The sequence below is a fragment of the Manis javanica genome, chromosome 3, assembly GCF_040802235.1.
Source record: "Manis javanica isolate MJ-LG chromosome 3, MJ_LKY, whole genome shotgun sequence".
Taxonomy (NCBI): Eukaryota; Metazoa; Chordata; class Mammalia; order Pholidota; family Manidae; genus Manis; species Manis javanica.
This window is the reverse complement of record NC_133158.1, coordinates 185382442-185396084: the sequence shown is the minus strand read 5'-3', so window position 1 is coordinate 185396084 and position 13643 is coordinate 185382442. Positions and strand designations below refer to the sequence as shown.

General features: G+C 38.8%; 1 long non-coding RNA gene across 2 annotated transcripts; it reads right to left on the bottom strand.

The window, feature by feature from the left end:
* Nucleotides 1–354: 354 nt before the first annotated feature.
* On the bottom strand, nucleotides 355–7517 carry LOC118972024 (uncharacterized). Of its 2 annotated transcripts, none has more exons than XR_012129593.1 (2): nucleotides 6102–7517; nucleotides 355–2892 (listed from the first exon to the last, which is right to left on the bottom strand). It is a non-coding gene; the product is annotated as an uncharacterized lncRNA (long non-coding RNA). The 2 variants fall into 2 exon arrangements; XR_012129594.1 differs by having other exon boundaries at nucleotides 355–2870.
* Nucleotides 7518–13643: the final 6126 nt, after the last annotated feature.

The following is a 13643-nucleotide window of genomic DNA, read 5'->3' as shown; positions in this document are numbered from 1 at the left end:
GAAGAGAAGCCGGAAGTTTGCCATCTTACTGGTGGGGACCCTTCAGCCTTCATTGTATGGAATTAGTTTCCTGAATAGGTATCTTATTTTAGTTTTTATTTTGTCAGAATGTCAACATGTAACATGCATTTACTTTAGAGTATTAAATAATTCAGTGAGATTTGTTAAGAATATGTCCACTGATCCCCTCCATTTAGAATTCCCAAAAACATTTCATTTCTACTCTTTTATCCGAAGTTTTAGTATGAATTTCTACATCTTTAAATATGTTTGTGTGCCGCGGTCCAGCCGCACCTAGTTGAGCAGGTCCTGAAGTGCAGAAGGGGGGCAAAGAAAAGAAAGAAAGACAGAAAGAACTGGGAGGGCTGATGCTCCCACGCATCGCCAGCAAAACTTTATTGAAGGTCCAGGGTTTATAAAATGCAGTGGGGTTACATGATTCCAGGACATAGCATTATCCAATAGACAATCAAGCACAGTATTGACGTCAGCAGTAACCGGGCAAAGGTAGGCTCAGCAGCGTTCCAGTAAGTTGCTCATGGAATGCGTAAACAGAATGTTCTTTGTTCTCCATTCCTGCCACATTGGCAAGTGGGGGAAGGGCATAGCCAGAAGCAAGGGCGGTGTTTCCACACATCTTCAATGTCTCCCTATTTTCAGAGTGAGGAGTCTTGGCTCGTCTTCGAGGACAAGATATGTTTCTGTGGACAGATAACTTCCAAGGACTGCGCCGGTTGTTCTCAAGCTGGTGTTTTCCCATGCTGCGTTCAGACATGGGGGAAGGTGCTTTCCCATTCTGCCTACAAACAGGTGAGAAGACAAAGGCGGTCCCCAACATCTCCCCCTTTTTTCTTTAATAAAACAACCAGCCTAACTCAGACTGGGTCAAGGTATGTGCCTGTCTTAGGTTGTATGGTTGAAGTAAATCCTTACCCATCATGGGGCCATAGTCCTCTGTTGACCACTCCCTGTCTTAGGTTGGTATTTACAATTCAACCATATCTTACCCGTAGTTGGCTACCATACTTGACTTTAGAATTATGCATTTTCAAGTGGGGGGAGGCCATCTGCAATTTCAAATAACGCAGGTCTCAAGGCTTGTTGGATGAGTCTCTACATGCTGTGAGGGACACAAGGCCCTAGTAACAGCAACAGAAGACATCAAATGCTTAGGGTTAAGAGAGGTGTGACAGCGTGCCAGAGACTATTCAGGGGTTCTTTGCACATGTCTTTTATCTGATTTAATATATCAGATGCAGTTTTAGCTGCAAATAAGATATGATTTAAATGGTTCTGTGGTGACTGGGGATATAACTCCCCTTTTTTTGTTTTTTCCAATTGAGCTTTAAGGGTGCCATGGGCATGTTCCACAATGCCTTGGCCTTGTGGATTATATGGTAACCCAGTTTTGTGGGAAATATGCATTACATGGCTGAGATCGAACATGTCAAAAGACAGACATAACTTGAATATATATATATATATATAGGTTTTGACAAACTACTAGTTAAATTGCATACACAAATTAACAGAATAGGAATACAGATACATAACAAAGGCAGACTTACAATTACTAGTTATATCTAATGAAATTAAGAAAACTAGTTAGATAGCTTAGGTATTTGTAAAAACTTATTGACAATATGAGGGATATCATCTAATTGATTTTGGGTAGTTTGAGAAATTGAAACAGCACATTCTTGGAAACTGATCACATCTTACATGCTCTTTTAACATCAGACAGTTCACAGCAGCGCGATTCTGAAGCACTGCAGCTCACAATTCTCTCAGTTCTTGGTTGAGTTCAGATAATACAGAAGCAGTCAAGTTTGTTTTGCTATATGCGCAGGCTAGCTTAGATATCTCCTTTAGCATTCCAATGACAAGTCTAGGAACTGGCAGGAGGAATGCAGCTGCAACTGCAACAGTGACAGGACCTTAAAGTTTCAAGTTTTCATCACAGTCAGATGGCAGAACTCAGAGAAGTCTCTTGTGCTTATATTCAGGATGGTCTATTAGAGCAGGAAGAATGCGTCTTACACTATCAACACCTTGATAGTGTGGAGAAAGGGCTTAATATATTTCATTATCACACAAAAATACCCAACTATTTGGAAATCTATATCTAGAAGACCATTTTACAATGATTGCACAATTGCAGTAAGAGGCTACACGAGTACAAGTAATACATACACAATCAGTAATTATAGTAATATTAATAGGTAAATTTAATTAGGCATCAGGCGCAAGCACTTTAGGGAGAAGAGTGATGTTTATGCCTGAGATATTAGTAAACACCATAGGAGAAAGTCTTATGCCTATTAAATTCTTCTTCAACAGTTCACTGATAGAGGAATTTCTTGCTACACAAAAAGATAACTTGTGCAACTTTTGGCTCACAAGTTGTTGTAACTACAAGTTAGGTGAGGAAAAATTATTTTCTGGAATGAGTGATATATTTAAATACACCTAATTCTCTTATACAATATGACAGGAGTTCTTTTTTGAAACTTTTCACAAGTATAACTGCCAATATCTTCTCGGGACAAAACTGCTTTATAAATATCATAATGATCACCATTTCTAACAGACCAATCAGCAATATCATTCTATCTAAGTTTTCCTCTATCATGTGTCTATACATTTCTTCTGTAGTATGTACATACATAAGTGCCATTATTGGAAATAAAAAAAAAAAATACTATTATTTAGTGGGCTTCAGTTTTCCGTGTTTGACATGCAGACTTTTGTTGAGGTTTTTTGATGGTCACCTTCTGGAATGACTCCTCCAAAGGATGTTGATGTTGGAAGTTCTCCTTCATATCGTATCTGAATTCATTTTCTGGGCGGCCAGATCAAGCATTGATCCTCTGTAAAAACACAAGCAAACCCCTTGCCCCACACACCTTGATATGATCTTTATGCCATAGTGAAGAACTCATTGGAGACTATTACACAGGAACTGTTGTTGTTTCAGAAAAGGAAATATTATCAGAAAAATGTACCTCTACCACTGACCATCTATCACCCTCCAGAAGATCAAAATTAAGGATATGTAAAGCATGCACCAATCTTCAGCTTGCAACTAATTTTATCATATCAGGGAGTAATCCCCCCTCTTTGTATTAATAAATAATGTTTAAGAATAATGTGACAATATTCAATGAGAGCTTGACTTGTAGAATTGTATGAAATGCCTGTATTATGAGTAATGTTATATAGCTGAAAAAAATGTATGTAACACAGGGGAGAGGTAAACTGGAGCATTGTCAGTCAGCTTAAGAGATAAAGCTTCAAACATTTTATCAGCAACACTTGAAACAAGAAGCTACAAAATCATTTTTCCTTAGTTTACTCAATCCTAAGTAACCAATACTCAATTTGCTGAAATCTAGTTCTTCACTAGTTTAGTAGTAATTAAACAGTGATTATAAACAAGAAAAGATTTACAAATGACAATGGTTAAAGATTTGATGAGAACTTACTGTAAGATAGTTGATATATGGAAGTTTGTATATTTATGTACCAAAACACTCAGTAATAAAATTGAGCATTATTCTTTTTGACAGCACTTTTTAGGTGAGTATATACCAGGTAAATAAGCCAAATTAGTCAAATATTTTCTTTGATGAGAAGAAATTCTACTGATATGTACCAGGGGCCCTCTGGAAAATATCAGAGTTAATTGAGAGGTAAAAATACCTTTTTAAATTTTGGTTTTGGGAAGCTGTCAAAAGTTTTTAAGGCACTTGCCTAAATAGAATTATAGTTATTAAATAACACTTATTATTTAACTAGAATGATAGTAAGAAAGTTTAAAAGCAAATGCAGGTTACATAGTTGTTAACACTTAGCTTAGTCTTTTTAATATTAAGATCTTATTTTCTTAAATACTCAGACAATTCATTAAGACTTTAAGCATAAGAAACTGTTTTAATAAAACAATTAGAGAACCCTTTGCAATCTTTCAATATTAAGAGCAGACTAACAGTTAAAGAATACTTTGTCTTTCCAACTGAAAACAAAATTCCAATTTTGCTGTGTTCTCGATATTAAGACTCACTTGCTTTAATTTAATACAGCATGATTATATCTGTAAGAATATAGTAATTTATTCTTCATTTGCCCTATGGTCCCAAGCACACAAGCCGGTGATAACTATGCCTGGGCTTGCCTGGGGCTTGGCTGGGTTTATCCCACCATATCTCTAAACATCTTGACTCTCCCCCAAAGCAACAGGCTGAGCTGATCTGCCACAACAAAAGGCACCACGCTGATGCACCACACTGCTCTCTCTCTTTGTCTCTGTCTCCCTTTAAATAAATAGCTATACTTTAGAACAACTAACCTTCTTTTACTCTCAACAAAACTAATTTCCATTCTTTTTACTTTCTCTTATTAACACACACATCTTTAACATACTAAAATATTTTCCTTATTATATCAAGTAGTTTTCATTAGAACTTAAAACTATTTGATACTTTAACTTTCAGAGAACACTGAAAAATATATCATTGGAAACTGTTACACTAGCATTCTTCAGATTGATACATTTATGAACATATTTTATCATTTTTAGAAATGTGCCTTATAGCACAATTTCTCATTAAGTACAAAATATGTCTATATAGCTTAGCAAACTTTAAGAATATTGGTTACCACAAAAATTCTTAGGCTTGCAGATATATACATTGTTATAGATTAATACAGTATTATTATTAAAAAGTTTATTTGCTACACTTGTTTACTTATTTTTAGCAACCATGCTAAATTACTTATAAAACTTTCACCACACATCAAAGTCAAGCCTTTCTTTAAGTATTTTCTTGGAATATTTAACAGGTAATATCAACTTAAATGACTTTAAGTAAACTTTGGCAGCTAATAACTATAAGGACATGTCCATTTCAGTTAAGCTTAAATTAGCATTAATGCATAATATTTTTTTATTAGATTTTCTGGAAGTTTTAGAATGCCCAATTTTCACAAGCAGTTGTTTTTAAATCAATTTTATTAATACCTTCCGGAGGTAGAAAATATTTTTTTTGTTACACACTTAGACACACAAACATACAGACTGAGACATAATGACTACAGTTAACAACACTCTTCATATAAATACATATACAGACAAACTGACATAAAGATTTGAGTTTCTAATACTCAATGGTCTTCTTTCTTCTTAGTTTATTTGATTAAAAGTACTTAAGTTTTCAAGAATACACTCTATATATTTAGCTGCATAACATTATATTGCATACCTTTTTTAGGGGCCAAGCCTCTCTAATCAGAGAGTTTGTACTGGGGCCAGGTTTGTGTGCAGAAGATAAGATACTTCTTTTTAGAGTTTAGGGATCCAACTGCTCTCAGTTAGTTTTCCTAGTTTTGTTCTGCCCGAGCTTTAGTCATTCCTCAAGACGCCCCTGCCTCTCTGATAAATGCAGGGACTGTGTGACTTTTCCCTACTAGCCCTGATCTGAGTCACAAGCTTCTTTGGCTTCCCTGGGGCTGCTGAGGAGGAAATGCTTAGCTCCAGGATTATTGCCTCTAAGGAAAGCAGTTAATAGAATGGAGCTATTTACATGTTGATCTGAGGGTTCAGCTTAATCACAGGCTGTATTTACATTACACAGGAGGAAGTAACGCAGGGCTAGGAGGACTGCTTTGAATGGGGAGCAAGGTGAAAAAGCAATCTTTAAGGTCAATGATAGCCATATTCCAGTCTTTTGGAATCATAGCCAGAAAAGGGAGGCCTTGTTGTAAAGGTCCCATAGGTTTAAGAACTGCATTAATTTGCCTTAAGTCATGTAAGAGTCTCTAATTAAGGTCCACAGGCCAAATGTGTCCACCAGAACCTTTTTTGGACCATGGGTAGAATAATAAGATTGAAGTCCCTTTCCTACCTCATTCCACAATTCTATGTCTACTGTCCTTTCTTCCGGGAACTAACGGCACACTTTCTCAATAAAATCTAAAAATATTTCTAATTGGGGTTTCCCTACTTTAATTCCTCTGGCGGCTAACAACCTCTTTAGCCCGCAAACATATAACTGTTTGCTCCCTGCCTGTCCCGTATTGGACTCCCAGAAAAATTCACTTACCACGTCCACGTTTCTTGTGCCTCTTCTCTTGCGCGTCTTCTCTGGTTACCCTGGCCAGGGCTTTCTCTTCTCTATTGGCCTCGTGGTGGCCCTCACCTTCTCCCTCTCCTTCAGGTCCCTGTTCGGGCACCACTTGTCACGGTCCAGCCGCGCCTAGTCGAGCAGGTCCTGAAGTGCGGAAGGGGGGTGAAGAAAAGAAAGAAAGACAGAAAGAACTGGGAGGGCTGATGCTCCCATGCATCGCCAGCAAAACTTTATTGAAGGTCCAGGGTTTATAAAATGCAGTGGGGTTACATGATTCCAGGACATAGCATTATCCAATAGACAATCAAGCACAGTATTGATGTCAGCAGTAACCGGGCAAAGGTAGGCTCAGCAGCGTTCCAGTAAGTTGCTCATGGAATGCATAAACAGAATGTTCTTTGTTCTCCATTCCTGCCACATTGGCAAGTGGGGGAAGGGCATAGCCAGAAGCAAGGGCGGTGTTTCCACACATCTTCAATGTCTCCCTATTTTCAGAGTGAGGAGTCTTGGCTCGTCTTCAAGGACAAGATATGTTTCTGTGGACAGATAACTTCCAAGGACTGCGCCGGTTGTTCTCAAGCTGGTGTTTTCCCATGCTGCGTTCAGACATGGGGGAAGGTGCTTTCCCATTCTGCCTACAAACAGGTGAGAAGACAAAGGCGGTCCCCAACATCTCCCCCTTTTTTCTTTAATAAAACAACCAGCCTAACTCAGACTGGGTCAAGGTATGTGCCTGTCTTAGGTTGTATGGTTGAAGTAAATCCTTACCCATCATGGGGCCATAGTCCTCTGTTGACCACTCCCTGTCTTAGGTTGGTATTTATTAAAGGTCCAGGGTTTATAAAATGCAGCAGGGTTACATGATTCCAGGACATAGCATTATCCAATAGACAATCAAGCACAGTATTGACGTCAGCAGTAGCCGGGCAAAGGTAGGCTCAGCAGGGTTCCAGTTAGTTGCTCATGGAATGTGTAAACAGAATATTCTTTGTTCTCCATTCCCGCCATATCAGCAAGTGGGGGAAGGGCATAGCCAGAAGCAAGGGTGGTGTTTCCACACATCTTCAAGGTCTCCCTATTTTCAGAGTGAGGAGTCTTGGCTCGTCTTCGAGGACAAGATATGTTTCTGTGGACAGATAACTTCCAAGGACTGCACCGGTTGTTCTTAAGCTGGTGCTTTCCCTTGTTGCGTTCAGACATGGGGGAAGGTGCTTTCCCATTCTGCCTACAAGCAGGTGAGAAGACAAAGGCAGTCCCCAACATTTGTGTTGCTATTTATTGCATTTCTCTCCATTTAAAATTTCTTTTGTTTTTGTTTTTCACTTCTCACTTTGCAGACTGAGATCTGGCTCACCATTCCTCAACACACCGCCTACACACACACACACATGATCTCCATCTCCTCAACACATTTTAACTATAGTATTCATAGATCAAAATTCAAAATTTGGTAATTAAAGAAACTAAGTCAAGGTCCCAGAGAAAAAACACCATGAGATCTGGGGTCCAGGCAGCTGAGAAGGGAGCCCAAACCACTTGAAAGCTCATGGGAGCCTGGTCCCTGCAGGTCAAATGAAGGCAAATGCTGGGGTGGACCAGTGCTATTGGAAGGATGCTGACAAGAACAGGAAAACATTAAAAGAAAGGATGTCTGTTCTGCATTTCTCCTGCCTCTAATGTTCTGTGTGCCTCAGTTTATAAAAATAACTGGAACCACCCTGGCCCTGTGCCTTCTGTCAGTGAACTGCTGCTAACTGACTCCCCAAGACCAGCAGCTCATCCCCACAGGCTATACAGGCTGTTATTTCTCCCAGGGACAAAAGGTGCTGGGAAGCTGTGTTTCCAAGAAAAAGTGGCTAAAGAGGTAATATCTAAATCCTGACTGCCTGGCCCAGTAGTCTATGTATACCCTCCTGAAAAGGTTATAAGTAGAAGATAGACTAAAAGGGCTGAATCTTTGCAACTGCAATTCCACTGAGTGTCCTATTCCAGTTCCTGACTAGGGCACACCCATCTGTGGGATAACAGGAACACAGAAGAGCCTTGCATTCTCTTCTTGATCTTTCACTTATTTTCCCAACAATTACTATCTGTGATCATCTATCATGTTGAACTCAACCCAATCCTAATGTGTTCTACATACTCGATGATAGTGTATTAAAAATGAAACAATTCTGTATATTGTTTTGTAACTGATATAAAAGAGCTTATTAGTGTTAAAAGTATGTATTATATGAAGTCTTAATTATTATGTTAGTGTTCTTCATGGCTAAGTTGATTGCTGAGAGGAGAAAACAAAATATTTAATTAATTAGGAATACCTACCAGCTTTTGCACATTTAAAAAATACCTCATAGGACCAATGCCTTAAATTGAATTTTTCGATATGAGCAATGTGATTTATTTAACTCTGTATATTGAATTGAAAAATGATTTAAGATTTCAGTGTCAATACACTTTCATTCATGGAACTAGAATGTAAGAAAGCTGTTATCAATGTTGCCAACATTTCCCAGTTGATTAGTCATAGCAGGCAGTTGTCTTTGCGTTAACTCATTTAAAAATAACACTGCTGGGTGTCATAGGGAAAAGCAGTGGAAAGATGGGTGAAATAAGTAAAGAGGCTAAAGAGGTACAAATTTCCAATTGTAAAACAAATTACTCATGGGAATGACAGTACAGCATAGGGAAAACAGTCAATAATATTATAATTCAGAGAGCGGAGGCAAGATGGTGGCATGAGCAGAGCAGTAGAAATCTCCTCCCAAAACCACATATATTTTTGAAAATACAACAAAGACAGCTCTTACTAAAAGAGAGACCAGAAGACACAGGACAACAACCAAACACATCCACACGTGTAAGAAAACAGTGCCTTGCAAAGGGGGTAAGATACAAGCCCTGGCACCACACCCCAGCTCTGGGTGGGAGGAGAGGAGTTGGAGCGGGGAGAGAGAGGGAGTCCAGGACTGCTAAATAGCCAGCCCTAGACATCCGCACCAGAGTGCAGACACAGTGTATGCGTGGGGTCCTAGATACTAGGGAAACAGGACAGTGAGACATGTGACAGGGTCCCTGCAGCCGGTGCCCTGGGAACAATGAAGAGCGAGTGCTTTTTTGAAGTCTTAAAGGGACAGGGACCCCAAAACCGGATGGAAGCATCCTGGGACACTTAGTCCAGCAGCAGGGAACTCCAGGCACCCTAAACCCCTGGATAGCAGGGGAGAACAGAGGCCCCTCACAGACATAAACAGCTCCCGGCTATTCCCCCTCCAACACGGCTCTACCATATCGGAGCAGCAGCCCGAGGCAGGCCACGCCCACAGCAGACAGAGGAGATAAACTACATTGCAGCCGGGCAGGAATCAGAAGCCCTTTCTGCACACAGCTGCCCAGCACAAGCCACTAGAGGTAGCTGTTCACCCAGTAGAGGAAGGCCACAAATCAACAAGAAGGGAAGTTCTCCCAGCCGTCACTAGTGCCAGCTCTGCAAACTCGCTATCACCATGAAAAGGCAAAATTACAGGCAGACCAAGATCATAGAGACAACACCAGAGAAGGAGACAGACCTAACCAGTCTTCCTGAAAAAGAATTCAAAATAAAAATCATAAACATGCTGACGGAGATGCAGAGAAATATACAAGAGTGAAGGGATGAAGTCCGGAGGGAGATTACAGATGCCAGGAAGGAGATTACAGAAGTGAAACAAACTCTGGAAGGATTTATAAGCAGAATGGATGGGATGTAAGAGGCCATTGATGGAATAGAAACCAGAGAACAGAAACGCATAGAAGCAGACACAGAGAGAGATAAAAGGATCTCCAGAAATGAAACAATATGAAGAGAACTGTGTGACCAATCGAAAAGGAAAAATATCCATATCATAGGGGTACCAGAAGAAGAAGAGAAAAAGGGATAGAAAGTGCCTTTGAAGAAATAATTCCTAAAATTTCCCCAAACTGGGGGAGGAAATAATCAAACAGACCATGGAAATACACAGAACTCCAAACAGAAAGGACCCAATGAGGACAACACCAAGACACATAATAATTAAACAAGCAAATATCAAGGAAAAGGACAGAGTTTTAAAGGCAGCTAGAGAGAAAAAGGTCACCTATAAAGGAAAACCCATCAGGCTATCATCAGACTTCTCAACAGAAACCTTACAGGCCAGAAAAGAATGGCATGATATATTTATTGCAATGAAACAGAATGGCCTTGAACAAAGGATACTGTATCCAGCACAATTATCATTTAAATATAAAGGAGGGATTAAACAATTCCCAGACAAGCAAAGATTGAGGGAATTTGCCTCCCACAAACCACCTCTACAGGGTATTTTACAGGGAATGTTCTAGAAGGGAGCAGTCCTAAGACTAAACAGATGTTACCAGAGAAAATAAAATCACAGAAAAGAAAGCAGACCAACCAAATACTAACTAAAGGCAAAAAATAAAATCAACTACCCACTAAAAGCAGTTAAAACAATCATGAAAGAGCAAAGAATAAAACAACCAACATATAAAGAATGGAGGAGTAAGAATAAGAAGGGAGAGAAGAAAAGAATCTCCAGACAGTGTATATAACACCTCAATAAGCGAGTTAAGTTAGGCAGTAAGATACTAAAGAGGCTAACCTTGAACCTTCAGTAACCACGAATCTAAAGCGTGCAATAGCAATAAGTACATATCTTTCAATACTCACCCTAAATGTAAAAGGACTGAATGCAACAATCAAAAGACACAGATTAATAGAATGGATAAAAAAGCAAGACCCATCTATATGCTACTTACAAGAAACTCACCTCAAACCCAAAGACATACACAGACTAAAAGTCAAGGAATAGAAAAACATTTCAGGCAAACAACAGAGAGAAGAAAGCAGGGGTTGCAGTACTAGTATCAGACAAAATAGACTTCAAAACAAAGAAAGTAACGAGATAAAGAAGGACATTACATAATGATAAAGGGCTCAGTCCAACAAGAGTATATAACTATTCTAAATATATATGCACCCAACACAGGAGCACCAGCATATGTGAAACAAATACTAACAGAACTAAGGGGGGAAAAAGAATGCAATGCATTCATTTTAGGAAATTTCAACACGCCACTCACCCCAAAGGATAGATCCACTGGGCAGAAAATAAGTAAGGACACAGAGGCACTGAACAACACACTAGAACAGATGGACCTAATAGACATCTATAGAACTCTACATCCAAAAGCAACAGGATACACATTCTTCTCAAGTGCACATGGTGTCCAGAATAGACCATATACTGGGACACGAAAAGAGCCTCAGTAAATTCCAAAAGATTGAAATCCTACCAACCAACTTTTCAGACCACAAAGGTATAAAACTAGAAATAAATTAGACAAAGAAAACAAAAAGGCTCACAAACACATGGAGGCTTAACAACATGCTCATAAATAATCAACAAATCAGCAAACAGATTAAAATAGAGATGAAGGAATATATGGAAACAAATGACAACAACAACACAAAGCCCCAACTTCTGTGGGATGCAGTGAAAGCATTCTTAAGAGGAAAGTATATAGCAATCCAGGCACACTTAAAGAAGGAAGAACAATCCCAAATGAATAGTCTAACATCACAATTATCAAAACTGGAAAAACAAGAAAAAATGAGGCCTAAAGTCAGTAGAAGGAGGGACATAATAAAGATCAGAGAAGAAATAAACAAAATTGAGAAGAATAAAACAATAGAAAAAATCAATGAAACAAAGAGCTGGTTCTTTGAGAAAATAAACAAAATAGATAAGCCTCTAGCCAACCTTATTAAGAGAAAAAGAAAATCAACACACATCAACAGAATCAGAAATGAGAATGGAAAAATCACAACAGACTCCACAGAAATACAAAGAATTATTAAAGACAACTATGAAAACCTATGTGCTAACAAGCTGGGAAACCTAGAAGAAATGGACGACTTCCTAGAAAAATACAACCTTCCAAGACTGACCAAGGAAGAAACACAAAAGTTAAACAAACCAATTACAAGCAAAGAAATTGAAATGGTAATCAAAAAACTATCCAAGAACAAAACCCCCGGGCCAGATGGATTTATCTCGGAATTTTATCAGACACACAGAGAAGACATAATATCCATTCTCCTTAAAGTTTTCAAAAAATAGAAGAGGAAGCACTACTCCCAGACTCATTCTATGAAGCCAACATCACCCTAATACCAAAACCAGGCAAAGACCCCACCAAAAAAGGAAATTACAGACCAATATCCCTGATTAATGTAGATGCAAAAATAGTCAATAAAATATTAGCAAACCAAATTCAAAAATATATCAAAAGGATCATACACCATGACCAAGTGGGATTCATCCCAGGGATGCAAGGATGGTACAACATTCGAAAATCCATCAACATCATCCACCACATTAACAAAAAGAAGGACAAAAACCACATGATCATCTCCATAGATGCTGAAAAAGCATTTGACAAAATTCAACATTCATTCATGATAAAAACTCTCAGCAAAATGGGTATAGAGGGCAAGTACCTCAACATTATACAGGCCATATATGGTAAACCCACAGCCAACATCATACTGAACAGTGAGAAGCTAAAAGCTTTTCCTCTGAGATTGGGAACAAGACAGGGATGCCCACTCTCCCCACTGTTATTTAACATAGTACTGGAGGTCCTGGCCACGGCCATTAGACAAAACAAAGAAATACAAGGAATCCAGATTTGTAAAGAAGAAGTTAAACTTTCACTATTTGCAGATGACATGATATTGTACATAAAAAACCCTATAGACTCCACTCCAAATTTACTAGAACTGACATCGGAATACAGCAAAGTTGCAGGATATAAAATTAACACACAGAAATCTGTGGCTTTCCTATACACTAACAATGAACCAATAGAAAGATAAATCAGGAAAACAACTCCATTCACAGTTGCATCAAAAAGAATAAAATCCCTAGGAATAAACCTAACCAAAGAAGTGAAAGACTCATACCCTGAAAACTACAAGACACTCTTAGGAGAAATAGGAGGGGACACTAACAAATGGAAACTCATCCCATGCTCTTGGCTAGAAAGAATTAATATCATCAAAATGGCCATCCTGGCCAAGCAATATACAGACCTAATGCAATCCCTATCAAATTACTAGCAACATTCTTCAATGAATTGGAACACATAGTTCAAAAATTCATATGGAAACACCAAAGAACCCGAATAGCCAAAGCAATCCTGAGAATGAAGAATAAAGTGGGGGGGATCTCACTCCCCAACTTCAAGCTCTACTACAAAGCCATAGTAATCAAGACAATTTGGTACTGGCACCAGAACAGAGCCACAGGCCAGTGAAACAGATAGGTACTCCAGACATTAACCCAAACATATATGGTCAATTAATATTTGATAAAGGAGCCATGGACATACAATGGCAAAGTGACAGTCTCTTCAACAGATGGTGCTGGCAAAACTGGATAGCTACATGTAGGAGAATGAAACTGGCCCATTGCCTAA